This window comes from Sturnira hondurensis, unplaced genomic scaffold (genome assembly GCF_014824575.4).
Source record: "Sturnira hondurensis isolate 20B ecotype Veracruz unplaced genomic scaffold, ASM1482457v3 Scaffold0002638, whole genome shotgun sequence".
NCBI lineage: Eukaryota > Metazoa > Chordata > Mammalia > Chiroptera > Phyllostomidae > Sturnira > Sturnira hondurensis.
In genome coordinates, this window is record NW_028075269.1 from 12,496,448 (window position 1) to 12,523,333 (window position 26,886).

Sequence of the window (26,886 nt, forward strand, 5' to 3'; positions counted from 1 at the left end):
AGATGGTATTACTGCCCAAGTGCTCTTTCTGGTTGGATTTGTAGCACCTGATTCTGGCCAGCTCGACTGAGAAGGGAAGGTGTCTCCCAGCTCACTCCTTTCCCCACAACTCAATGCGGCCTTTATGGATAGAGTGTGTGCCCTTGTTTACTGTCTAGTCTTGCTATTGACTTAGGCTGTGCCTGTGTTTGTACAGTTTCTCCAAAAAAAGCTTCGTATTCTCCCTTCACCACCCTGCAAGTGTGTCCAGAAAGCTGGCTTCCCATAGGTAACTGCCAACCACAAAATCAGTCTCGCCTCTTCTTTATTTTTTACTTGATGAATGTGTAGATTTCAAAATGATCATCCCGGTAAGTCTAGTTAACATCCATCAGTCATCTCACGTAGTTATAAGGTTTTTTTCTTATGATGAGAACTTTTCAGATCTATTCTCTTAGCATCTTCCAGTGTACAATACAGTATTGTTAACTATAGTTCACATGCTGTGTGCACACACATTGTGCAGGGTGTGCATCCTAAGACTTACTTATTTTATAACTGGAAATGTTTACCTTCCGACACCATCACCCATTTCTCCACCCTGTCCTCATTGGCAACCACTAGTCTGTTCTCTGTCTCCAAGAGTTTGGGTTGTTTAGATTCCACATGCAAGTGAGTTCATATGGTGTTTGTCCTGCTCTGTTGGACTTATTTCACTAACATAATGCCATCAAGGTCCATCCATGTTGTCGCAAATGTCAGGGTTTCCTTCCTTTTTATGGCTAAATAAAATTCTGTCATCTCCCTTCTTAGTGGCTGCCTCTGCCTTGAATTTGTTTGTGTTGGACTTAAGGCGTGGTATTCTAATTTATTTATGCTCATTCCCTATCTTAAGTGGTTATTAGATGACTAAAAGAGTAACTTGGGTGTTTTACATACATACTTTTTAATTACCTGAAATTCTGGAATTTATTAAACATCGTAAAGAATCAAGAGTAGTATAACAAATACCAGTGTAACTATCATATGAATCTATCATATTTTTAACATTCACCGTTTTAGTTTAGATTTTTTTTGAGAAAACTATGTTACAGATGCTCTGAAAAACTTTCCTTCTTTTTGTTTTGTTACTTTTTCTCTTCTGCCCAGAGGTCCCTGCCCCTCCAGAGCTGGTGTATAACCTTTCTGTCCATGTGAGAATTTTTTACCTCATTTGTTTGCATCTGTATCCAATGTATCATAGTTTATACTTTAATGTGTATGGAATGCTATCATACTGTGTATACTTTTGCAACTTACATTTTCATTAAAAATTTTAAAAATTTGATTGATTATAGAGAGAAGAATAGGGAGAGAGAGAGAGAGAGAGAGAAGGAAAGAAACATAGAAAAAGCAAATGATCAATTTGTTGTTTTACTTACTTATGCACTCATTGGTTGATTCTTGTATGTGCCCTGACAGGGGATCAAACCTAAAAGCTTGGCATATCAGTGTAAAAGGGTGTAGCAAAGCGAGGGCCCAAAATAGGGATTTGTAATGGGGCCCAGTACTCAGTGTCCAGGAAATATTAGAAAAATATATGTGTATAGGATGTCCTCACCCCGACAAGTCTGAGCTGGGAGATGGGTCGAATGGAGCAGGGCCATTGAGGGTTTTGAGTAGCAAAACCCAGGGCCATATCTGGTTTTGCAGATAACCTCTAAAATGGTCGTTTAACATATCTATGATCTCTAGCTGGTTTCATGGATATGTTAAATAGCTGTGGCCATGCTTTGAGCCAGGGAGATGAGAGTGCCTTCTACCCAGGATTTAAATGGGAGGCAACTCCCCTGGTTACAGAGGCTGCGGAAGAGCTTGGGGATGATTGGCTCCACACCACAGGGCCGCACCTGCCCAGACTTACTATGGCAGCCCAGTAAAGCTGGAAACATACAGGAATGCTGGCAGCTGTGGCCAATTGTGGGCGGAGTCGGAAATGGTGCGGCAGGGGAAGATTGGCGCTGGGATTTAAACCCCCGGTGTGGTAGCCATGCAGGGTCTTTTTGGGATCTTGTGGCTTGGGCAGAGAAGAACCACGGACTTCTACTTCTTTTCCTGAGATACGGTACCCAGACTGGGCAGAGGGGGGAGGAAGGACTGTGTGTTTCTGGGTATTCTAAAGGACTTTGGGATCTCAGTGAAGACATTAAGTTATTACTGTTAAGTTTGTATAACTCTTTGAATAAATAATCCCTTTCCTTTTCACCAGTCTCTGGCACTGAGAGACATCTTTCCCTGGCAGCGGGGAAGGTAAACCTAGTACGGAGTGGGGGATCCCTGGAGCATAAGAGTGGGTTCATTCGGCAATAGAATATCATTCACCCCCCAACCCCATCTGTTCTGTAACATCAGGATGATGCTCTAACCAACTAAGCTACCCAGTCAGTGTGTGCAACTTAACTTTTTTCATATATGCTTATAATTTTGTGGTCCCTCCATGTTGGCACATATGGGTGTATCCTTTTATAACTGCTGTAGGGTATTCCACTGGATGATTGTACAATTTGTTCACTCATCTCTTAACAAGACGTTTAGGTTATTTCCATGACTAGGCACACTACAGTGGACATCCTTGTGCACAGGAACAGGGCTCTATAACATTTCAGCCTGACTAGATATTGCCAGCTTACCCTCCGAAATGGTCCTGCCCATGGATCGTCCCAGTAGTGGTTTGTTACAGTGCCTGTTTCTCCACACTTCTTGTGATATTTGGAGTTAATAGCTCTTAGTTTCCCAGAGGACACAAAGTGGTCACTAGGGTGGTTTTGCTGCCCTTCTTTTCCCTGATTACCGGGGAGGGGAATGTGGTAGGCGTGGCCAGGCCTCCCCTCCTCTCGCTGCCCCCTCCACATTCCCCAGTTGAATATAGATGGAGAACCCCGAGGCCATTGGCACAGGTGCTGATGTGGCAAAAATTTCTACGTCCTTCTGCGGGCCTTAGAGCCTGGGGGGTGTGGTCGACTTCGCTGAAAAGGGGCGCGTTTGCTTTTCACATGAATTCGGGTGCTCCTGGGTTCAGCATGTACAAGGCAGTTCTGTGTTCCTCTGTCCCAGGGCCTCTTTTACTCAGAGGGCTGCTGGGACCACGGAAGGAAGGTGTCGGTATGAGAAAACCAGCAGAGCAGTGGGGAGCCGCTTCCTGGACCCTACCTCTGATGGAGGCGTGGGGAGTGCTGGCCCAGAAGGCAGCTCTGAGTCAGGGTCTGGCTCACGTCCTGACTCTGTGACCTCAGGCCACCTGCAGAGCTTCTCTGTGACTCAATGAGTTCTTTACCTGTCAAAGCGAAATAAGGAGAGTGCCAGCCTCATCACATTCTTTGGGAGGAGTGGGCCAGGTCATGCATGCAGGGAACTTGGCCCAGTGCCTGGCACTTTGTCAACAGTCACACCATGCTTACCAGTCCACGCTCTGAGACGGGGTTTTGGGACTGGGGGTGCCGTTTGTGTCAGAAGCGCAGGTGCCCAGCCCAGCGCTGGCGCTGCTGTGGGCGCGCCGTGAACGTCGGAGGAGCCCGTGAGTTCCTGCTCCTGGTTTGTGCTTCCCTGTGTGCAGGACTGCAGGCCGCGGTCAGACCGTTGAGTTTTGTTCTAAGGATCGATCATTTTTAACGAGGGATGACTGTGACCCAACTTGTGCTCTGTAAACGGAGATGAGAGCTGTCGGTCCACCTGGACATTTTCAGTCCTGAAGTTTCTAGTCACCAAGCATGAACTTGAAGTCAAGGTACCTCTTCTGACTCATTTTCACAGTGATTTTAAGAAATTTATCCTTCCCATTATCCTTCTTCCTGAGAGGTTTGTCCCCTGTTCTGGGTCTTCTTATTGCTCCCCCTCTTTGGTGGCTCTGAAATACCCAAGTATTTGGAGGTCGCACTTGACCTTGTCTCTAGGTTCCAGAGCGTGCGTGTACTCCTTCATGACCTGGGACACACTGAAGGGTCAGTGCTAAGTTAGAGTTTGGAAGCAGGGTCCTGAGAATCCCGGATATATTATAGTTCTGTGGCAGGTTCAGACGGCTCATCTCGGTCTGTTTTGCCTCTAGAGCAGCAATTTTCAGCCTTTTAAAAAATTTCATGACACACATAAACTAATTACTAAAATTCTGTGGCACTTCAAAAATGTATTATATTTTTGCCAACCTGACAAAAAAATAGGTGTAATTTTGATTCATTCACACCAAATGACTATTGTTCTGTTGCCTGTCATCATTTTTTTAAATTTGGCAATCTAAGGGAAAGGAGGTCAGTGCCCCTGGCTAAATAGTCAGGTATTGCATGTTTTAAAAATTCCTGTGGTGCACTGTTTGAAAATCACTGCTCTAGAGAGTAATCTTTTTCCATCCTAACTTCCGTATGGAAGTGGGCATGCACACCTTGTAGGGCCATCATGCAGACTAAGTGACTGATAGTTTCTCATAAGTTGTTTCTGCTCTGGCTTCAAGGGAGTGAGCAGCTTGCTTGTGGGACGTTCAGAGTGTTCAGGGTTCCCTGGGGCATCTCCTTTTAATTGAGCGCCTAGGAAGCACGAAAGAGCCTCAAAGATGCTGAAATAGAAGTACCCTTTCTCTAAGTACCTTTAGAGGCAGACACACTCACTGTTTTTCTTCCTTTTTCTGTCTAAATAATTCATTCATTTGAGTGATGGAGAATGAGAGCAGAATGGAAAGAACTTGAAATCTCTCTGGACTTGAGTTATTTTTCCCCATAGGGTGCCCTACAAAGGCCATTTAGTGGATTTAGAGAGAAGAGGGATGTAGAACAAAGCGGAAGGTAAAAGGCTGGCCCTGTGAAATAAATAAGTAAATAACAGTGCCACCTGGAAAGGGTGACTTGAGCAGGGATAGGGAAGAATGTGGTGAAAAGGCTAAACCCAAAGAAAGCATCAGCAAAACAAAAGAGAAGTGTGGCGTACAAAGTTGTAAATGTTACCGGGGAACAAAGCCAGTCATGTACTGACAGTCAGTTGGAACTGAGGGCGAGGAAGTGCCAGACCCTGAGACAATGGATTTAAATCCCATAGGATTCAGGTTTTAATTACTGTCTACTTGGGTTGCCTGAGATTTGGGAATGAGCATATTTGGTGCTTGTGTTTTCTATATACGTGTGTGTGTACATGTATAAACCTTGCTAGCTGTGGTCTTAGGAAGACATTCAACATTGTACATAGGAGGTCTTTATACTGTACCTGCTTAGCATCTATTTTAGAGTCATCTATGGAGGATGATGTCGCTGGCTCTTTAGAACACTTATTTATTGTTCACTTACGTGTAAGGCACCGTGGCAGGCACTGTTGGATGTACAGTTTCCCCTTGACTTGAAGTAGTTAACATTTAGCAGGAGAGGGAAACCACGCAGATAGGTCTGAGTAAGGCATTTGTAGTGATGTGGAAAGTAAAATTGCCGAGTGGCCCAGACCAAATGCTGCCCGAGACCAGAGGAAGACCGTACTCTGTTGGGCCATGATGGGTCAGCAAGGGCATGAAGGAGGGCCTTGACGTGAGCTTGGGGGAGAGGGTGGAGTTAGGCTGGCCTTCCATGCTGGCTTGGCAGAGTCCCAGAGGTGGGAGGGGATGCATGTGCTTGGGGAAGACTACAGTTATGCCGGAGTCTGCAGGAGCAGTGGGGGGTAAGCTAGAAAGAGGGCGTAGTCTGCTAGAACACTCCGCCTGCTACAGGTTCCAGTTGTTGGCCCCCACTGTGCCCCAGAAACCGTGGGAAGTGCTTCACACACAGAATTGTGTGGAGTCCTCTCTAGACTCCTGTGAAATGGGCACTGTCAGCATCACGTTAGTCAGTAGGAGACTAACGTAAGGCCACTTAATGGGACACGGGTGACGACAGCTAGGTGGTGGACTTTGGGCCCTCTGGCTCCATGGCCCATGCTTTGGTGGGTGGGGTGGTGATGAGAACCATGAATGCCAGTGAGAACTTGGCCTTATGGGGTTGGCATTGAGAAGCCTTTGCCTTGATCACAGCTGCTTAGAGAGGCTGGGTTGGCCCTTCAGAGGCTCTCTCTCATGTCTGAGTGTAACCAGGGCCTGTCCCGGGCGGTCCCATGCAGGCTGGAGGGAGGGGCCTGGGTTTGGAGACCTTTCCGTGAGCAGTTTCCCTTGAACGGTAGAGGAGAGGCTGGGTTTGTAGATTGGAGTTAGGGAGTTGAACTGGGGAGGAAGTGGAGGCAGCCACGCACTGCTTGTTCACATAGCCGGTGATTCCCAGACATGGGTTTTATGGGCCCGTAAAATCATGAAAAATACATAAACCCAAAAGGTTGGGCTCCTGATGTGGGGTCGCCTACCTTGCTTTGATCAAGTGAGAACAATGAAAAAAGTCACTGTTTATTGTATCACCACCATTTTCTAAAAGAAATCATGTTTTAATGTACAAATGTGGAAGTGGCTCATCCTCGGAACAAAGGATGGCTTTTTAAATCAAGTAAGTTTAGTTCTAAGAAGAGTCCTTACCAGTGGTTTCTTCAGATTCTCATTTTGCCTCTGACCAACAGACGCTTTGCAGTGGACCACGGTGTTCTTGCAGTGTGCGTCTGGGAACTGCCCGGTAGAAGCCAGCCTGGCCCCAGGTGTGGGAAGGGAGCCTGAGGGCAGAGTCCCGGGGCAGTACGAGGATGTAGGTACCTGGTGTTCCGGTATCTGGGTATTTAGGATTTGGGGGAAGGGTTTTCCAGTCCCCACCACGTGTGGGGAGCCTGGGGAGGGCTCTTGTGAATGTAGGAGCAGGTAGGTGGGAAGTGCCAGAGAGAGGAGCAAGAGCAGAGAACCAGAGGGGCAGACCTACCGTTTACGTCGCACCCGCCAGTGGTGCATTATGAGGGGTCTCTCCCTTAGCCCTCATGGAAAGTCTTTGGGGGCAGAGGCGCGGTTACTCCCATTTTACAGACGGGGACACCGAAGCTGCAGGTGTTTGATGTATCCAAGTCACCTCACAACTGAGTGGCAGAGTTGGGGCTCAGATGGAGGTTGACACATTCTTTAATTTCTCCTCGTGGGTCCCTGAGTCTAGGATGGCATCGGCATGCTGTTTTGGAACCTGTCAACGACTCATTCTGTTTTGAGTAGCAGCAGGGACTTGTTGGGGCACGTGTGTGTGTTTCCCTGTGGGACTGTGCAGTTAGTTGTCTTGTGACTGGTGACTGTTGCCCCTGGTTATATTCCTAGAGCACAGCCTCGTCTTTGGCAGCTGGCAGAGGAGGCTGCATTGATGTGCAAATTTCCTCCTCGGGGAGAATCCTTTCCCGAGTGCACCAATTGCTGGCTCAGCTTCATGGTTTTTTACATGGGTCTGGGGCGCTGAGTCCATGTACCTGAGGTGAAGGTGGTGGCTGGGGCTCTGGTTTCTCCCCCTGAGGAAATAATCAGTCATGCAAGGAAGAGGGAGAAGGGCCTCCCTGTTCCAGGGCAGCTAGCATTCGAACCCTGGACCCTGGCTCTTCTCATCCCACATCTGTGGAGGCTTCTTCTTCTCACTGGCCCAACTGCCCCCAGAGGGCTGCTCAGAATACTCGTAATGGAATCTTTGAACAGCTGCCCAAGGGCAGTTTTCAGATTTTCAGCCATTTTTCTCTTGTAATGGGAAGCTCTGTCTGGCTACTTGGTTAATGGGTCCCAGGCTCTCCCAGGCCACTTACTTCCTCATTTTCAAGCATTATCCATGGAGAAAATCTACTCTGTAGGAGCTTATGACTGAATGAGCCCAGTCAAAGTCAATATCAAGTTGTGGGCTGCAGCTTTGATCGCTGTGATGGGTGTTTTGGTTTCCACAGATGAGGGCAATGGGGAAAAGCTTGGCCCATGGTTTATTCATCGCTGCCTGCCTCTCCCTGGAAGGCCCAGTGAGTGGGGCTGCCTGGGACCCAGCCTCGGCTGGGGGCCTTTCTCTCCCTACTGCACGTGGGGCTCCCAGGGCTTTGTTTCTGGAAGTGTTGCTCAGCTGGAAGGCAGCCAGGTGTTGGAAGCAGAGGTGCACACCTTGAGTAAACCGTTTCTGGCTTTCAGAGTAGCCTGTGAGGCCCCTTCTTGGCAGACCGGCTCCTCCTAGGAGGAGGTGTGTGAGGCCCACGTGTGCGTGCAGGGTTTCTCAGAGAGACCCACTGATAAAACATTTACTAGGGTGACTCGGTACGTAGCCCTAGTTTGTTTGTTTTGAAAGTTTTAACAACACAGCAACCGTTAGGATGCCAGCTTGTTAACTCGTGGTTTCTTCCTTCAGGTTTTTGTTTTCTTGAGGAGTGAGGAAGCCAGGCCCGACCCAGGAAGGAGCTTGCTGTGTGGGGGAGCAGGGCTCCCTTGTGTGGCTGACAGTGGTGAGATCACCCACCTGTTGGGTGCTTCCTCTGAGCACCCCTGGCAGAGTTCTTAGTGCTGTGCTGCGTGATCACTTTAACCCTCTCCACGGTCTCCTAGGTGGGTTGAATTATTTCCCTCGAAAGATATGCTCAGGTCCTGGTACCAGTACTTGTGAACATGACCTTGTTTGGGAATGGGGTCTTTGCAAATGTAATAGGTTAAAATGAAGTCATCCTGGCTTAGAGTGGGCCCAGACACCAATGGCTGATGTCCTTAAGAGGAGAAGGCACACAGACACATGCAGAAGAAGATGGCCACGTGCAGACAGGCAGAGACTGGAGTGGTGTAAGCACCAGCCAAGGAGCTCCAAGGACTGCCAGCAACTGCCAGAAGCTAGAGGAGGCAAGGAAGCATTCTTCCCCTGAGCCTTGATTTCAAACTTCCAGCCTCCAGAACTGGGAGAGAACAGATTTCTGTTGTTTTAAACCATCCAGTTTATTGAATTTGTTGAGCAACCCGAGGAAACGCTACAGTAAGGGGTTACCTAGAAGGATTTTAGTTGTCCCATTTTGCTGATGAGCAAAGCCGGGCTCAGAAATGTTAGGCCTCCTGCCCCAGGTCATTCAGCTTTTGCATGGAGACAAGACAGATGAGGGGAGTGCAGGTGGGTGCGGGCAAGGCCGTGCTTTGCGGTGGTGACTCTCGGGTGTGGGTAATGCAGGACACCTGAATGAGCGGTTGGCTCTCAGAGGGATGTTATGCATCTGAAGGGGTGGTAGATCTGCCTGAAATCCTGCCTCTAGCCCACAGTTTCCCCGTGAGCGACTCTGAGGTGACAGGTATTTTCTGAACAGGGGTCTAAGTACTGCGTGGAGGTGTCATGGCACCTGTGACATGACATCTGTGTTCAAAGAGGCTTACAGGTAATCAGGGACCAAGTATCCTTCTACCAAGGTTAGACAGCTTGCCCAAAGCCGTGTAAAGTCAGAAAAAGGGAGGGAAATGGGAAAAGGGGGCCATTTCTATCTCTTCCCAGCTGTATTCTTATTTCCATTTGAACGGCCACTCCCCCACTCCTGTTCTGCACTTGGGGAGAGAAGTAGTCAGGGCTTATGTGTTGGAAAGACATATTTTAAGGGCATTGGGACACCAGTGAAGGTTTTTATTGGGCACCCCATGGCCTGTTGGACACTGTTATGGGCTGAATTGTGTCCTTTCAAATTCAACTGTTGAAACTCTAACCTTGATATCTCAGAATAATTATATATTAAAGAAGCTAGCCCTTTGTGATGCAAGTTGCAGATATATTTTCTCACTTTGGTTGGACTTGTTAATTCATTCTTTCTGGATGAAAAAATTATAGATTTTCATGTCCCATTTAGGCCTTTCTTGCTCCAAATTACATATTAAAAAACTTGCATCTTGCCTTTTGATTTATTTGTCACATTTACATTTTTCCTCCATCTGGAATATACTTCATGTCATATGAGTCAGGAATCCAACTTAATTTTTTTCCAGGCGGCTAGTTAATTTGTTCCAATCATTTACTGAATAATCCTTTCCTGCCCACTGACTTGACCTGCATTAGGTTTTAATTGCTGCATAACGGTATTATCACAAACTTACAGGTATAAAACAGCACACAAATATTATTTCACCATTTCTGTGGGGTCTGGTCTCTGGGCACAGAAAACACGCCGGAGATTACACTCACAGTGATGAATGTTACTTTCTGGCCACACCACTGCCTCTTTGTCGGGTTCTCTGCAAGGTTCCCATCAGGTGTCAGCCGGAGCTGTGGTCTCAGCTGGGGCTGGACTGGGGAAGGATCTGTTTACAGCCCCGCGTGGTCATAGCAGCACTCACTTCCTTGCAGGCAGCTGGAGTGAGGCCTCATTTTCTCACTGGCTGTCGGCTGAAGGCCAGTCTTAGTTTCTTGTCCTGTGGGTCCCCAGCATGGTCTTTTGCTTCATCAAATCAGCAGGAGAAAGGGGCCCTGCGGTCTTCTGTAACGCAGTTGCATGCATCCGGTCACCTTTGCCGTATTCTGTTGACTAGCAGCTCATCACAGGTCCTGTCCACATTCCAGGGGAGATGATTAGACAACAACAGCATGATGCCAGGACAGGGAGACTGTCAGAGCCTTCTTAAGAATGTGTCTGTCACCTTACCTTTATTGTACTTTAAATTTCCATGTATATTTGAACCCATTTCTGTAAGGGGTGAGTACAGGAAGAGAAGCTGGCTCAAAGGCGGCAGGAGGCGCCAGGGAGCGGCCCTCATCTTTCCCAGCTCCGTCGTGTTGGAGCCTAACCTGGGGCAGTTGTGGACTCCATTTGTTTGAGACCCTTTGGCAGCTGCTCTCATGTCCATGCTTTGTGTCTCCAGAGATACACGGAGGCAGAGATAACCTAGCAACCACTCGGGTGCAGTGAAAGTTTGCAGTCTCACTTACCTGCATTTGCCCTGGATTTTTGTGCTTTATTAGAAATGATGCTCATATTGATGAACATTACTTTCTGGCTGCACCACTGCCTGTAGGTGAAATCAAGTGTGGCATTGCAGCTTGGAAATGTGATCCTAGTGGAACGCAGTAGTGGGATCGGCTGCGGGGTGTTGGAGCTGCTCGTGGATCAGTCCCGGTCTTTGTCCCCGAAGAACAAGAGCGTGCAGCGCAGGCCTCTGGAAGAAGGGTGGACATTCTGGCAGCTGGGTCCTCTCCACTTTCGTTTTTCCCACACTCCTTTAAGTCAATTTTGTAACCTATAGGTGGTGGCAAAAAAAAAAAAAACCCAACAACACACAAAAAAAAAACAAAAGAAACCCACCCTGAAACAAAACTAAAGAAAACTCCCATTCCTTCCCCCCAGATCAGTGTGGATTGGTGAATAGAGGATTTGAGCAGTAATTAAAAGATGGTGGGTTAAAGAAAGTTAACGACCACCCCCAGCAATAATAAGCAGTATGTGAGCTGGTCGTGATAGGGTATGGTTTCTGGCCATGAGCTTGGTAGAATTTACAGGGAGACCATAGAGCTCTGGTTCTTAATGGATGGAGGTGGGGTGGAACCTCCAGGTGGGCGGGGACAAAGAGCTGGCCTGGAGGAGGAGGGAACAGTAGGGGGTTTTTGAAAAAAAGTGGAAGGATGGGAGATGAAAACAGAGAATTTTAGTGTTATTTCAAGGTGCTGATGGTGGTAGAGACTTCTCACAGCAACTGAGTAAGGAATTGAGTGCCCAGGCTCAGGAGGATGGCCATTTAGAAGACGTTTTTCCTTGGCAGGGCTGGCGGATCAGTTGCTACAGAGGAGCCTTTTTGATATCAGGTATGAGGAGAGGGACTGGTGTGGGGTGGGCGAACTTGTGTGTTCTTCTGCCAGCTACGTCATGGCCCCACGTGACTGCTCGAGTGGCAGCCAAGTCACAGGAATTCCAGCCTGGAGGAAGGACAAAGACACTAAGCAAGATTAGCACCCTCTTTTGACTGAGGTGGTGTTGGCAGTGGACCTGCCAGGTAATTCTTTAAACCTGTTGTTAGTGAGTTGGTTGTATCATGGTAGCATTTGAACTAGGAAGTGTACTTGGGGGGTCTTTATATCCCAGGGTGGGTAATTAAGAAAAGCAGAGCTGTAGGGGTTAGTTCTGTGGATCCAGCTCTCCACCCTTCATCCAGGAAGGGTGGTGGAGATGACCTGGGACTTGGGTGGTGGGGCTGGAAAAGTTTCTTCCTGAAGATAGAGGTCCTGGGAGGGATATTTATTGGAAACACTGATGGACCAATCAGGATAGAAGATGTTGATATATCTTGTCTCCTTCCGGCCATGTTCTTATACTCTCATCTCCGTAGAACTGTGCTCCCGCCACTCCTGTTCACAGCCGGGGGAGAGCAGTCAGGGGTCATGTGACTACAGTCATCATGCTGTTCATTTCATCCCCAGGACTTATTTTACCGTTTCACTCACCCTTAACTCACTGCCTCATCTGTTCTCTATACCTGTGAATTGCTCTCTAGTTTGTTTGTTTTGTTTTTAGACTAAACATATAAGTGAAATCCTATGGTATTTGTCTTTTTCTGTCTGACTTATTTCACTTAGTGTAATGTCCTCAGGATCCATCCACGCTGTCACAAATGGAAGGAGTTCTTTCTTTTTTAAAGGCTGAATAATATTCCTCTGTGTGTGTGTGTGTGTGTGTGTATCTCATAGTCTCTTGATCCATTCATCAGTCGAGACACTCCCATGTCTCGGCTATTGTGAATAACGCTGCAGTGAACATGGAGATGCAGATAACTTTTCAAGTTGGTGAGCTTTCGGTGAGTACTGAAGCCGTGAGTCTCAGAGCGTCTGGTCCGTCGGTTTTAGGTCGTTGCTGTACTTTTGCCGCCTTTGAGGGCATTGGGACAGGCAAAGTCAGATGGAGTCAAGTTAGTTGAAATTCTTTCCTGTGTGCCATGCTTGAAAGAATTGCAGCTCTGTGACAAGAAACGCGGCAGTCGGTGTCCTACCTGGGACAGGGTTCTTGAGCCCCTGGCTGGGAGGGATCTCCTGGTCTCTAGAGTTCAGTCTGGTTCTCAACTATTTTACAAAAACATCCTCTTCCTTTCTGATTAGACAACTTTAAAAAAAATCAGTGTAGAGCTGTATCAGGACTGTGAGAGAAAGGCCCTGTGTCCCTTCTCTAGAAATATCTAAGCCGAATTTAAATGTTCTTGGTTTTAATGTAACAAGGTGATGGAAATTTTTGAGACATGGAGCCTTTCAATTGACCCTTCAATTTCCATTGAAGTATTATTGAAAGATTTATAACTGTGTTTAGTAGCACTCTAATGATACCTTCAATTTGCATAATACTGATTATCCAGGCAGTTCAGGTAACTGATCGCTGTATGGTCAGTACCTGGTGGCAGATACTTCCCCATTTCATTGCTGGGGAAATTGAGGCTTCTTATGGAGAAGTAAAAAGTACTACCCCTAGAAAGTCAAATCAGAGAAGAATTGCCAAGATTTTCTGGCACCCCCTCTTTCCTTTCCTCCCTTGATTTGATCAGGATAGGCGTGATTTCATTAGGGAAGGAATCTGCTGGTGAGTGATGAGTTGGTTTGAGTCAGTTGCCCTCCCCACCTCGTCACGTACACAGTAGAAATTCCGATTCACTTAGCTCCCCCACTGTGAAGGTTAAGGAGTGAATGTGAACTTCGTTAAACACTTTGGGAGAAATGGTATTTTATTCATGATAAACTTGGGTTCTGCTACTAGGTTTCATGAGGGCACTTCCCAGTTTCCTGAATGTGGATGACACAGGCGCTGATCCTTCCTGTCTGATCCAGCCGAGGACTCCTCGAGTGTTCCCCCACAAACCAGATGTTCTGAAGTAGCGTGTTACCAAACCACAATAATTAAATCACTTGTATTGTTAAAACATTAATAAAAGACATTTGTAACTATAAGAGATTCCGTTTAAAGGAAGTAGTCATTGTTACCACTCTAATATTTTGATTTCAGCCAAGAACAAAAACATTTGATGTGCTAATTTCCCAGCATTTAGGCAAATAGACAAATTTGGCTGGTCCTTTTGAAGTGGTCCTGGGGATCTTTCCTCCCCTAACCATGTGGAGTGAGGAAGCTTTTCATGGGGACTTCTGAGGCCACTGCCGACCCCTGGGGGATTCAGGGCATTGTTATTTGGGCTTTGGTTTTCATATTGGTTGGGAAATTTCACATGTTAAAAAGAAAGGAAAGGGAGAGGAGGGGAGGGAAGGGGGAAGAAAAGAGAAAAGAAAAGAAAAGAAGAACATTCTAGATAATCTTTCCCTCCAGGGTCCATGGGCTACTTAGAACTGAGGCTGGGTTCTTTTCAGTTCCTGGCTCTCCATGTTCACGGTCACATTTGGGGCAATACAGGAGGCAATTGGAATGCAGAGTCAGGAGAGAGGGTTTTATGGTGAGCTTGAGGGCTCTGTCAGCACAGTGACTTTGGACCAGATCCAATCTCTGTGTGTCTCAGCTGTGTGCCTTTGGCCATGTCACTGAACCTCTCTGATCTCAAGGTCCTTCCCCTGCAAAATGGAGGCAGTAACTACCTCAGTGGATTGGCGAGAAGACTCAATGGAATAACATATGTACAAAAGGGGTGACTTAGGCTAGCACTGGTAGGCTCTTCATATTGTTAAGAGCAGAATGTATCTTGTGGAGATTTGAGGTCTTTGTTGGCAGGTGCACATACTGTTGAAAGGTTTGTTTTCACATCCTCATATTTTTTAAGAGTACACTTGCAGTTTGCCAAAGCTGTCAAGGGCACAGACAGCCCCCTGGCAAGAGGCCTTGAAAGTCCGAGGGCACGTGGGACCTCTCACACCCTGGCATGAGCTGTGAGCAGGAGCCGGTGGGAGCCCTGCTCAGCCCAGGCTGTGAACGTGGTGTTTGGCGGGGGCGGGGGGGGTGGTGGTGAGGCACACTTCAGTCGCACGTCAGAAAAGCTGCATTTTCATTCTTGGTTCTTCCATCGAAAGCTAAAGAAAGCGCACTTCTTACTTGGCCCTGTGGCCTGGGAGTTGGAACTCTGAGGTCCTTCTGTCATCAGTTTTATTTCGTCAGCTGCTTCGGGTTGCAGTAATTAGTCCCACATTCAGGGCCTCCTCCGCCACCTCTCTGAAGACATGGACCATATCTGCCCTATACTGAGCATATTGGCTTAAATGAAATACTTTAGTGAAATGAACTTTACCTGTGCCTTTTAACTTCTGTGGTAACATGGCTACTAGAAACATTTATATTACATACATATGTGGTTTGGATGACACTTCTGTTAAACAGTGTTGATTACAGCTCTCTCTCCCTTTATCCATGTAAGAAACTGCGTGGACCTGCCCAGATTTTATGGCTGGGTGGAAGGGTGGGGGCAGAGGTGGGCGTGAGGTGCTCTGAAGGGCTCGCTCGCCTAAGCTTACCTGGCTAATGCTTAGACCCCTGTGGTGAGGTGTAGTGAGTTGAATGGTAATCCCCATTCCCCGAAGGTATGTCTGTCCAGAACCTGTGAATATGATCTTATTAAGAAAAAGCGTCTTTGCAAACATAGCTAAGGGCTTTGAGAGGATATCATCCTGGCTTATTCAGGTGGGTCTTAAATCAGTGGGTGGCAGGTGTCCTCGTAAGAACGGGAGGAACCATTGAGAAGGCTGTGTGAAGACAGAGGCTCAGAGTGGAGTGAAGCCAAGGAACCCCAAGGATTGCCGGCAGCCACCAGAAACTGGGACGGAGGCGTGGAATGGATTCCCCCTTGGGGCCTCCAGAAGGAGCCCCCCTACCATGTGCTGATTTGGGACTTCTGTCCTCCAGAATTGTGAGAGAACAAACTTCTGTTGTTGAAAGCTGCCCAGTTTGTGGTTGTTAGGCAGCCTTAGGGAAGGAGTACATTTAACTGAGAGTTCATTGGTTTAGCACGCAGAAGTCTGCAGGAGTGGGGCGGGGCCTCTACTCCTCATGGTCCCCTCATCCCAGGCTGGTCACCTGCCCTGCCTGGGACATGGGCAAAGCAAGGGAATGGTTTGCAGGGGTTGTCACATGCAGCTCTTCTTTTTTCACCCTGAAAGTGACATGTGGCACTTTTGCCCACACCCCATTGGCCAGAACTAGTCATGTGGCCCTGCCTAGCCGGAGAAATGGGGGCACTGCAGGCAGCACAGATGGAATGTCAGGTGGGTAGCGCAGGGGGCACCTGTTGGCCATGAGTTCATTGAGGCCGTTTACAAGTTCAGGCATGAATAGTATTAGGCCCCATGGTCCCTGATAAGAAAGTGAGGGCCTGAGCTTCTCACAGTCAGGGGCTGTACTTCCTCCTCTCTCACACTGGGCTCTTTTCCTCTCCCTTTCTCAGCACTCACCAAGTGTTGGTTGAGTTGAATGAATGAAGTATTTAAAATCTGTTCTGATTTTTTTGTCTGATTGACAGTGCTGCTTCGAATAATTGTGAGTTGTCTGCTTGGAGAGCGCTCGTGCCTTGTATGGGAGAAGTAGGCCAAGCCCGGCTCTGACAGGTTACTGTATTTTGTTAGCAAGAAAATGCCAAAGCTGTTGCATTTTTAAGGGATCTTTTTGTTAAAAACCTTCTCATAGGAAAGCCACTCTGGACACAATGGCAAAATTTGGTGCATGTTCGCTAGTAATTAGGGCCAGGGGTTTATTGAAGAGTTAGGCAACCAAAGCCTGAATCCTGGGCCCTCTACTGGCTCTCTATGTGATCTTGAACTAAATACGTAGTTTTCCCAAGCCTGTTTTTTCATCTGTAGAGTACCTAGCTCTCAGGGTTGTTGTTAGCAAGGATTTTATTGATAGCTGTATTAAATTGTCAGGGCTGCCGTAACAAGTCATCATCAACCAGGTAGATTCCTGGCCACAGGAATTTATTGTTTCCTGGATCTGGAGACTGGAGGTCCAAATCAACATGTCATAAGGGTTGGTTGCTTCTGGAGGCCCTGAGGGTGAGTCTCCTCCGCGCCTCTCTCCTAGCCTCTGATGGCTGCAGGCCGTCCTTGGTGCCCTCGGCTTGCGGGAGCACCACTCCCATCTGTGCCTCCATCTTCGTTGGGCCTTCTTCCCTGTGTCTGTATCAGAGTTCTCTCTTAGCAGTGGAAACCATCACCAGGTTTGGGTCCACTCTGATCCAGTATGACCTCTTCTTAACTTCACCACCCCAGCAAAGACCTTTCCAAATAAGGTCACGTTCACAGGTACCGGAGCTTAGAACTTGAACATGTCTATTTAGGGGACAGAATTCTACCTACATCCCAGGCCTTCAGTAAAGAAGAGTTTCTGTTACTCTTCTGAGTATTTGGCAAAACCTATGTGGAACTTTCTAACCGAACTTTTCTGTGTGTTCAGACCTTTGAGGTTATGGTGTCAGTAAAACCAGAGCATTTCTTACTGGTTTTTGGTGCTACACAACTTTCATTTGCAATACAATGATGCTCTTCTAGGGTCTGTGTAGAAGCTGCCATGTATCTCAATTACAGAAGATGTTTGGTATTTGGGTTTTAAGTGGCTTAGCCCCACGCTGTCATGGTTTCCCTCAGGCACTTTTGTCTTGCTTAATGATGCAACACAGAACATGTGCACAAATGGTTCCAGAATGAAGCCTGTCCTTCCTGCTGCTTTTACCTTTGGGGGCCCCAAACTGCAGAAGCCTATTACTCACTGCAAAGCAACTACAGCTCTGAATCTCCCACCTCCATAGACTGCATCCCATAGCACACTCCAGCATGGCAAAATTAATTGTGGCCAAGGCAGGCGAGACAGGAAAAACCCGTAATGGTTTATCATATTTTGCAGGCTTTGTGAGGGTCATAAACTTAAGGTTTACAGGGATGGTATTTATTCCTTAGATTTCAGAAATGTGTCACCTTTCCTGTCTCTGAAGACAACAAGGTCTTCAAGACAACAGGGTCTATGATTTTGAAGTAGAAAAGAGGTGACCCTGGAGATGTTCCCTGCATCCCAGACCATAGCGCTATCTGTCCCTTCCAAGCTTCTTTGGTTTCACAGCTGTTAACAGCTGAATTATTAATGCAGGTTTGCTGGCCGAGGGAGCTGCTCGTGACCGCTGTCTGTCTCCTGACGTCAGCTCTTTAGTAGCCGCAGTTGTAGGAGTCAGATTTCATACAGACCTGTTCACAAATATGAACTGTGAGTTCAGGGTTGCACGTGCGTGCGTGTGTGTGTGTGTGTGTGTGGTAGAAGGAGCTCATAGGAGCCTCTGACTGTATTTTGTGAATGCACTTTGCGTCCGAAACCTCACAGTTTGGGAATTTACGTTTTGGAATTGGGTCTGCCTTGGAGGTGCCTTAAAGAAGGAAATGTACCCATGGCAGACATCGGCTGGCCGTGCCTCAGCTCCCATCAGCGTGGAAGTGCCCCTGTCTCAGTCTGTTTGGACAGCAGGGATGCGTATTCCAAGGGTTGAAATTCTCTGAAATGACAGGTTCTTCGAGGTGGTAGTAAGGCACTTTGGCCACAGGTTCCCTGGTGGCCTGGTCAATAGGACTGCGAGTTTATTTGATGATAATTTATTTCCTTTTCCCAAGTGAAAGTATGTGGATTGATTTTTAAAAAATACAGAACGGTGTAACTACCCCTTAGTAATCTCGTAGCCCAGCTTCAGACTTGCCGACAGTGACCCATAGAAACATTCACACGTCCACACAAACCTTTGCTCATGAATGGTTCGCGGCAGAGTTACCGTTAGCCCCAAAGTGGAAACTACCCTGTGTTCACCAGTGGATGGGTGATAAATAAATGTGTTGTATACACACAATGGAATATTACTCACCCATAAAAAGGAATGAGGCACTGATAAATGCCACAGCGTGGCAGGATCTTGAAAACGTGCTAAGTCAACAGACACCAAAGTCCACATTGTCGTGCGATGCTGCTTATGAAGACAGAAGGCGGATTCATGGTCGCCTAGGGCTGAGGCGGGGGTTTAGGAGGAAGCGGAGAGTGACTGCTGATGGGCATGGGGTTTCCTTCTAGGGTGACGACATGCTCTACAATTGATTGTGGTGATGATTGCGTAACTCCGAACACACTGGAAGTCATTGAGTTGTGAACTTGATGTGGGTCGTTTGTGTGGTTGTGAATTATATCTCAGTAAGACTGTTAAAATTACATTTACATTGCAAACTAGAACATTTACATACAGCTGAATCAAAACCCACTCTTTTCATGTCCAGCACATTCTGATTTATTTAATCTGTTACCTTCCATTTCTGGAAAAAGTTGGTGACCGAGCTGAGACTACAAACTGCTTAGTCTCAATGCCCGTTCCACTGGGCCAGCCAAGGGGTTGGGTGTTCTTTTGAAAGACGGAGCGGAACTTGGAATTAAAAAAGGTACTGGCCGTGAATAGCCTCCTTGTAAACACCTTCACCGTGGGGTCTGCAGGGGTTAGGAAATCTCAGGACACAGGGGAGGGCTGGCTACACGGCTCTGTGCTGAGCACAGTGTTTGGTGCAGGACGCACTGCATGGCCCCAGCTCACACAGGAGGCTCCGTTGGTTTATTTTCAGGCGAAGGTGCTATTTTCTGAGTATTGCAGAGTAGAAACCATAGAAATTCCTAGCTGCCAGGCTTCTATTCCAGCTCTTCTATGGAAAGTAGAATTTGAGGGAGGGGATAATAGAGGAAATGAGGGAGAAAAGAGGGGCTGGGTTCCCCTACAGCTCTTGGATTAGCCAAAGTCATAGCAGTTAATTGTGCCCTGAGTACATAGCCCGGGCCAGAGAAGCAAGGGAAGGAGAGTTTTTCTAGGGTAAAGGATGGGGAGGGTGGTGGTGCGTGGAGGTCCTCAGAGGTCTGGGTTAGTCTGGGTGCTCGGTGCATTCCCCCCAGGGGTCATCGCTGAGGACTTAGGGGACCATTCAGACCTGCTGCCCCCTCCCAGGTCTGTGAGTGACTGTTTCAGGGCTATTTATTCACCAAGTTTTACTCAACACTGGACCAAACAACACACTCCACGTCCTTAGTTAATTATTTGCATAAATATTTGCTTCTACCAGGCAGGACCATCTCCCATGTTAAAAAGGGCTGTCACGTGGATCTCCCAGTTTTCTTTTCCCTCTCCCATTATGAGTTTAGTGCTGGTAACAGGGGCCCACCTCAGGGATGGGAAATCTGCTTAGTGAGGGTCTGAGCTGGTGGAGGAAGGGAGGTGCAGGGAGGAGTGGCCTGTCCTGCCACGGGGCTGGCCCACTTCGGGGATCCTGGGCCCTGCATACCTAGGAGGAAATTCTGCCTTCGGCTGGTTTTTGTGACAACAGAGAATCCCTTGTGTATGGATTCAGTGTGGGGTGGAGGTTTGTTTCTTGATCGGAACTGATTTCCTGCCTGGCCTGATCCAGAAGGCCAGGGGCGAGGAGCACACTGAGGGGAAGCAGCAAATATACATAATACTAAATAAAGCAAAAACAGTTAATAATTCGGGGGTTCAAGTTTCACTCAACCTCTCCCAACATCCCAGCACAGAGGCGAAGAACTGCCGAGAATTGGTAGACCCGCCTCAAGGCCTGGCTCCTTCCTCTGCTCCCCCTGTAACCTTGGGAATGTAGTGTCTTCCTTTCTAAGCCTCAGGTTCTTCGTGTATCAAATGAGGATTGTAATGCCCTCACCTCATGGGACCACAGGCAGCTGAAATAGGGCAATACACATGCAGCAGTTAGCTTACAGAACGGCCCTTGACAGGTGCTTACAAAATAATAGCTATTTTTACCAACTCTTCTTACCCCCATTTGACAGATTAGGAAGCTGAGGCTTCAACAGGCATGTAACTTGCTCAGAATTCACAGCTACAAGGTAGCGGGGCCAGGACCCGAGTTCAGGGCTGTCTGGTGCTGGACCTCATGTTTCTACCACGGTGTTCTCTTCACCCATCATCTGATATGTGGTGAAGGTGTTGTTTAGGGAGGACACCGTGGCCACAGCCCTGGACCTGTGGTGCCCTTTCCGATTTGCAGGTCTTCTCAGAAGAGAGCCGACTCACCCAGGTGACCCCAGGGATGTTCGCTGGAGGGAGGCAGTCACACGGTGTGTGGGAGTGGACCTGCTTCTGCCTCTCTCGTCCTCCTTCCTCCGGGCCCAGGGTTACTGAGGCCGAGCTGGTGCTTTCCGCTCCCTTTGGAACCGAAGAGCTGGTTCTTGGTGGCGCTTGTTCCTTTGTCACCCAGTTTCAGTACGGGCGCCTTTTGTTCATTTTGTCTGTGAGAGATCGCAGTTTGTCCTGGCAGATAGAGGCCTTTCCCTCCCTCCTCCTTCTTTGATGCTTCCAAACGTTCCCAGGGGCTAGTAAGTATTGGATGCATCCAAGAAATAAAATAAACACACTTAATACTAGATGGGTTCTCTGAGGCCTCAGTCGTAACATATTCTTTCTTTATCAGGCTTGATGTGTGAAATCACTTAGAGCCTGTTGGCAGGCCCATCAAAACAAAAAACCAGTGCTAGCATGAGCCTCTGGAGAAGGTTATGCTGGATGCTTCTGGAAAGTGTCCTCGGTGGTTCCGGGGAGGTCAAAGATGTGAGCCCGGCGCCTGTGGTTTGTGAAGGGGGCAGATCCCTAATTGGAGCCTTAGTCTGGTGGTTCAAGGAATCCTTTGGACTTGGTGTAGTAATAGTCATAGCAATTTAAAGTAGGCTCATTACTGGAGCAGTTATTGCTTTTGTTCAAAATGGCCCATCGAAGTCAGGCCCTATTAAATACAGCAGTTTAACTGACACTTAGCATCTTTAGGGAGATAAATTATCCTTCGGCCTGGTCACCTCCACTTTGAAGTGCGCTCGTTGGGATGAGCCCTGGGAGAGTAGTTCAGGCAGGTGCGCTCGCTCACAGGAGCCCCGTGTCAGTCATTTGTTCAGGACACATTTAATGAGGACCTACTCTGTACCCGACTCTGTAAAGCCCTGGATATATGATGGAGATGGGGGCGAGGTGGGCCCTGCTTTTAAGGAGCTCACAGAGTGTATTCAGCTACGAAACACTGACTGTGTACAAAGTCCCGTGCAGAGGACGAGGGTGGAGGCGGCTGACTGGGTGCAGCCTAGGACTGAGTGTACGGGAGCTGCATGTTGGAGGAGAGGTGCAGGGAAGTGCTGTGAGCGGAGCGGAAGGAATGAGTCTTTCCGCTGGGTTGTGGGAGGCTTTGTGGCACGGTGACCTTAAGAGATCCTTGAAGGAATTCCTCTCTGATGAATTAGCCAGATTACCTTTAAAGGACTTTAAAGCAGGGCTCCTCCTCAGGGGGAAGACTGGAGCCAGGAGCCTCCCCAGAACCGAGGCTCCTCCCCTCCCCATCTGTCTTCACCCTGTGTGGTTGCCCCTTCTAGGTCAGCTTCTCTTTGCAGGCCCACTGTGTCCCCGTCCTACCCACTGCTTACCGAAGGCTTTGTGGCCAAGTCATCGCAGTCCCAGGTGTCCCTAAGCTCAGCCTTCCTGGCTCACTGGCCAGCCTGTGCCCTAATTCTAAAGCCCCAGAGGGAGGAGTGCGAGCTATCTGTTTGTCTTCTCTGGCCGTACCTTGCATGTCACCCCATCTGGGACCAGTGGCCCCCTTCTGGCTCAGTCAGCAGTGGTCCGGGTCTGGAACCAGTGACGGTGGTGGTCTGCTTGCTCAAAAGGAGCCCCGGGCACAGCAGTATCTGGGTGGGTGAGCCCCGTGTCCTGTGGGCGCAGCACTGCTCAAGAGCAGGTCTCTGCACGGCCCCCGGGGACGCCCATGAGGGCGCTCACTACAGCTCTGTTCGCAGTAGTGATGTGCTGAAAGTCGTCTCGCCCTCCACCTACGGGGACCAAGTAAGTAAATGACGGCACTATCATAAAGTGGAGTGTCATGTAGCAACTGAAATGAGCAGACGAGATCTTCACATACCAACACGGATAGGTCTTTCAAGGAATTGAGGGTGGGAAAGAGGAAGTGGCAGGTGGTGTATGCCTCTTGAGTTCATTTCAGATCTACACGGAATGGGACTGTCCGTCTGTCTGGTACATATGTAGTGTTGTACATACATAATGACCTGTGAGATACACACAATTAAATTTTATGTTGGTGGTAAAAGTAGCAAACCTGGGAAGAAGAGACATGGGACTGCAGTTCCTCTGGGGAAAGTGTGATGGGCGGGAGGGTGCGAGGAACCATCCATCTCAGTGGTATTTTATTCCTTAAAACACATATGAACTGTTGCAACATACTTGTTTTAGGACCAGTAATCTGTGCATTTCTTTACGTGAGATCCATCTTCTGTCCTATTAGCAGTTAGCAGAGTATTCTGATTTGGATTTTATTATACAATTTTCACGACCTTCTTTTACTAAAGATCTTCCCACATAACAGACTCTATAAAATTGGCATTAATGTTTATGACTTTGGGGGGTCTGGGTACGTGAGGGCCTGTTGTGTTAAAATCTGTACCTTACACACTTGAAATATTTCATGTTGTTAAAAAGTGTGTTTGCAGAATGAGCGATGAGGTGCGTGTCAGGAACTCGGTCTGTGGGGAGGACTGTCCTGGATGCTGCAAGGGGCAAGGAAGATGGAGGCCAGGCCAGGCCAGGCGGCGGATCTCCCAGCCAGCGGGGCTTGGAGGCAAGAGCTCTGGAGACATGCAGTAGAGACGTGACATGACCTGTCCTCAGCATGAAGAGTGACGGGAGAGCTCGGTCAAGGTCCCTGAGATTGGGTGGGAAGCTGCTGCAAAGTCGGTGGATCCTGACTTTGGGGGGAAGGCCTGGGGGATGGATCAGCCGGAGGTGAGGCAGCAGGACCTGGTGAGGACGCGGTCACATTCCCGTGGAGCCCTTGTCCTGTGACTGTTGGCTGTCGAAGCAGTAGAACTGGTTTACCCAGACCGAGGGCTGTGGCCCTTCACTGGCACCTTTGTAATCAGGAAGCTGCCCGGAAAAGCAGCTCGTGGTTGGAAAGAGAGCTCGGAGCGGGGGAAATGGCTCTGAGGAGAAGGTGGTGGTCTCCCAGAGTCAGACCGGGCAGGTGTAAGTCTGTAACGTCCTGTGGTTTGAGAGTCGTGTAGACATGTTTGAAATGTAAAGCAGCCGTTACGTTGCCAAGTCGCACATTAAGGTGCCACGTAGTACAGAGAGGTTCTGTGGGGGAATTAGCTAAATAATGAGCTCCGTGTATGCATCACTGTGTAGTCTCTTTACCAAAAAATGTCTTTGATGAAATACTGCCATATGTGACAACATGAATGGGTTTTGAGAATATTATGTGAAGCAAAATAGACTGAAAAATCAAGAGTGGTATGATTTCACTCATACTGAGATATAAAACAGAAACCAACAGATGACAAACACGGTAAATGAAATTAGGCACAGACAACAGCGTGGTGGTTTCCTGCAGCAAGGGGGCGGAGGGAGGTCATGAAGGGTCAGGGGGGTCCCGTAGGTGCTGACGGAAGGAGCATTGACTGTGGATGGTGAGCACACAGTGCGATGTGATGTAGCAGAGAATTGTACACTTGGAACCTGTATAGCCTTTTTAACCAAGGCCATTCTAATAAATGTAATAAAAATTTTAAAATGTCTGACTTTTGGGGGACAACTGTCTCCTCAGCGTCAATACTCAGCCTGCATTGACCCTGTGACAGTTTGGTTCTGGGATGGTCTCCAGCCCCCCTCTGCCCCCCCGCCACCACCCCCCGCGCCCTTAAAATCCTGAAAAATAACATTTGTTCCTATTCTTACTGTGGTTTGTTATTGAAGATATAGTTAATCAGAAAGAAGAAAACAAAAATCATCAGTCATGCTACCATTCAAAAACTGGTGTATTATCCTTCAGACATGTTGCAGGAGTAAGTGTGTAGTTTTAAAACTTTTTTTGTTTTACACATGCTGAACATTTTTCTGTTCATTCAGACATTTCCATTTCAGTTTATCCTCAGTCTTCTTTATCCCATCTCTCTTAGTCAATATAATTTTTTTAAAAAATATTTTATTTATTTATCTTTTTAGAGTGGAAGGGGAGAGGAAAGAAACATCAATGTATGGTTGCTTCTCATGCATCTCCTGCAGGGAACTGGCCCCTGCCGGAAACTGGCCTGCAACCCAAGCATGTGCCCTGGCTGGGAATCGAACCGTGATCGTCTGGTTCGCAGGCCCGCGCTCAATCCACTGAGCTACACCAGCCAGGGCCTCAATATAATTTTTATTAGACTTATTTTCCGTAGTCTGTATTATGGAAATGGTAAGCTTTTATGTTATTTGTCTCCTAATTTAGGATATCTGTTCTAATAGTAATTGATTTCTTGAGACCACGCAGTGGCCCTCTTAGGAGCCTGGCAGCTCGCTGCTGTGTGCACGCTGTCACTTCCCCTGTGTCCCCCTCATCGCTTTGTTAACAGAAGAGAACCAAGGGCTGCGTTACGCTGTTACTGCCACTGCCCCGACTGGAGAGAAGTTAACGAGATCCTTTCAGAGGGCCCCTTTGACACTCCCAGTTAGCATCATCCTCTCCTGCTGCACTTTATTTTATTTTATTTTTAATTTTCAGCTCTGGCTCTTTGTCTTAGCAGCCACCAAGGGTGCCATTGGGGCCTTTCCAGTCTAGGCATCAGCCCCTCCCAGACTGGGGAGGCCCCGCAGAATCTCACCTGGCTTCAGGACGATGAGTCTCACTTCACACTAAGGGTCCCAGGAGGTTAGGAGTATACCAGAGGAATGACTTTCAAACCATTTTTTAAAAAGATTGTATTTATTTTTAGAGAGGAAGGGAGGGAGAAAAGGAGAGAGAGAAACATCAATGTGTGGTTGCCTCTTACACATCCCCCATTGGGGGGGGGGTCTGGCCAGCATCCCAGGCATGTGCCCTGACTGGGAATCGAACTGGCGATCCTTTGGTTCGCACGCCGGCGCTCAATCCACTGAGCCAGACTAGCCAAGACTCAAACCGTTTTAATCTTGACTTGCATAGATGAGTCAAGGGTCCCTATGGTACACCTACCACATGGCTTCCTACTTTTTAGTAGAAAAGAATTAGAGAGGAACCACCATAGTGATGAGGTAGAGTTTATGCTATAGAAGCTCACAGTCATCCTACACAATTATTAATGTAAGGACAGCCATTTCCTGTACGACTGTGTCAACTGTATTTATGGGCTTTCTGGTAGAGAGTAACCTTGCATGTGATGTTAGATTACCATACACATTTTTATTAGGTGAAACCATACACATTTCCAATGAGGACAAAGAAGTGCAATTTCCTGAAGTCGGGATTCAGGTCGGAACCTTGAGTGCTCAGGAATTCCAAGTTTAATTAATCCACCAAATTATTGTTATTAAGAGGAAATGGCCTATCAATATTAGATGTGACGGGACAGCAGTCTGGCTGTGACAAGTCATTCTCGTGATAGCCACGCGTGGTCTTAACTTATCTGGCTGGTCCAGGCAGCCTCTCCTATCAGAGTGAGCGCGTGTCCCCTCTGGAAGTCAGCCACGTTCTCTTCTAATGCACTGTGTCTGTGAAAGTGTAGGCGGGTTGTGTGGAAGTTGTGTTGCTTTTCTTCCTCATTAGCTGTGTTTTCTTAGCCTTGCTTTCCTGCCGAAGTGCATGTCCCTTCAGTCAGGAGGCCTGCCAGCTTTCCAAACTGAGTGAGTGGCACCAGAGAGGTTTAGTTTTAGGTAAAAACAGTCCTGCCACATCTGGCTTCTTGGAAGGAAGTGGATGTTTTCAGGGTCCTTGCTCCTCTTGTCAAGAGTCGCGTTCTAGAGGAGAGCATCTTCGTAGTTCAGCGTAGATCGTAGGATTGCTCCCTTTGACTGACGAGTGTAGGGCCCTGGTTATGGTCCTGTTACATCACAGCCATCGAGACAGAGGTGGTGCCGATAAAGCAGGAGAAGTGGGTGCCGTGTGACTTAAACAAAACTCTGCCCCCAGTGCCCGCTATAGCTGTGACTCGAAAACGGCCTGCTCAGCCCCTGGAAGTACGGGCTCTGGGACACCGTGGGATCTCCATTTGATGTTCTCCTCTGCCCCCAGCAGTTCGATCTTTGAAATCCTTTTTCTGCCTAAATCA

At 47.9% G+C, this 26,886-nt stretch overlaps 1 protein-coding gene across 3 annotated transcripts in view; it reads left to right on the top strand.

Annotated features, from left to right (window-relative positions):
- Positions 1-26,886, top strand: part of LDLRAD3 (low density lipoprotein receptor class A domain containing 3) — a 209,132-nt gene that overhangs the window by 13,764 nt on the left and 168,482 nt on the right. Inside the window, exon 1 of one of the 3 annotated variants that reach the window (XM_037040518.1) lies at positions 3,683-3,742. The exons of the other annotated variants lie outside the window; for them this stretch is intronic. The gene's annotated coding sequence lies outside the window, so the exon portion shown is untranslated. Of the gene's footprint in view, positions 1-3,682; positions 3,743-26,886 lie in introns of those variants that run through there. 3 annotated transcript variants of the gene reach the window in all.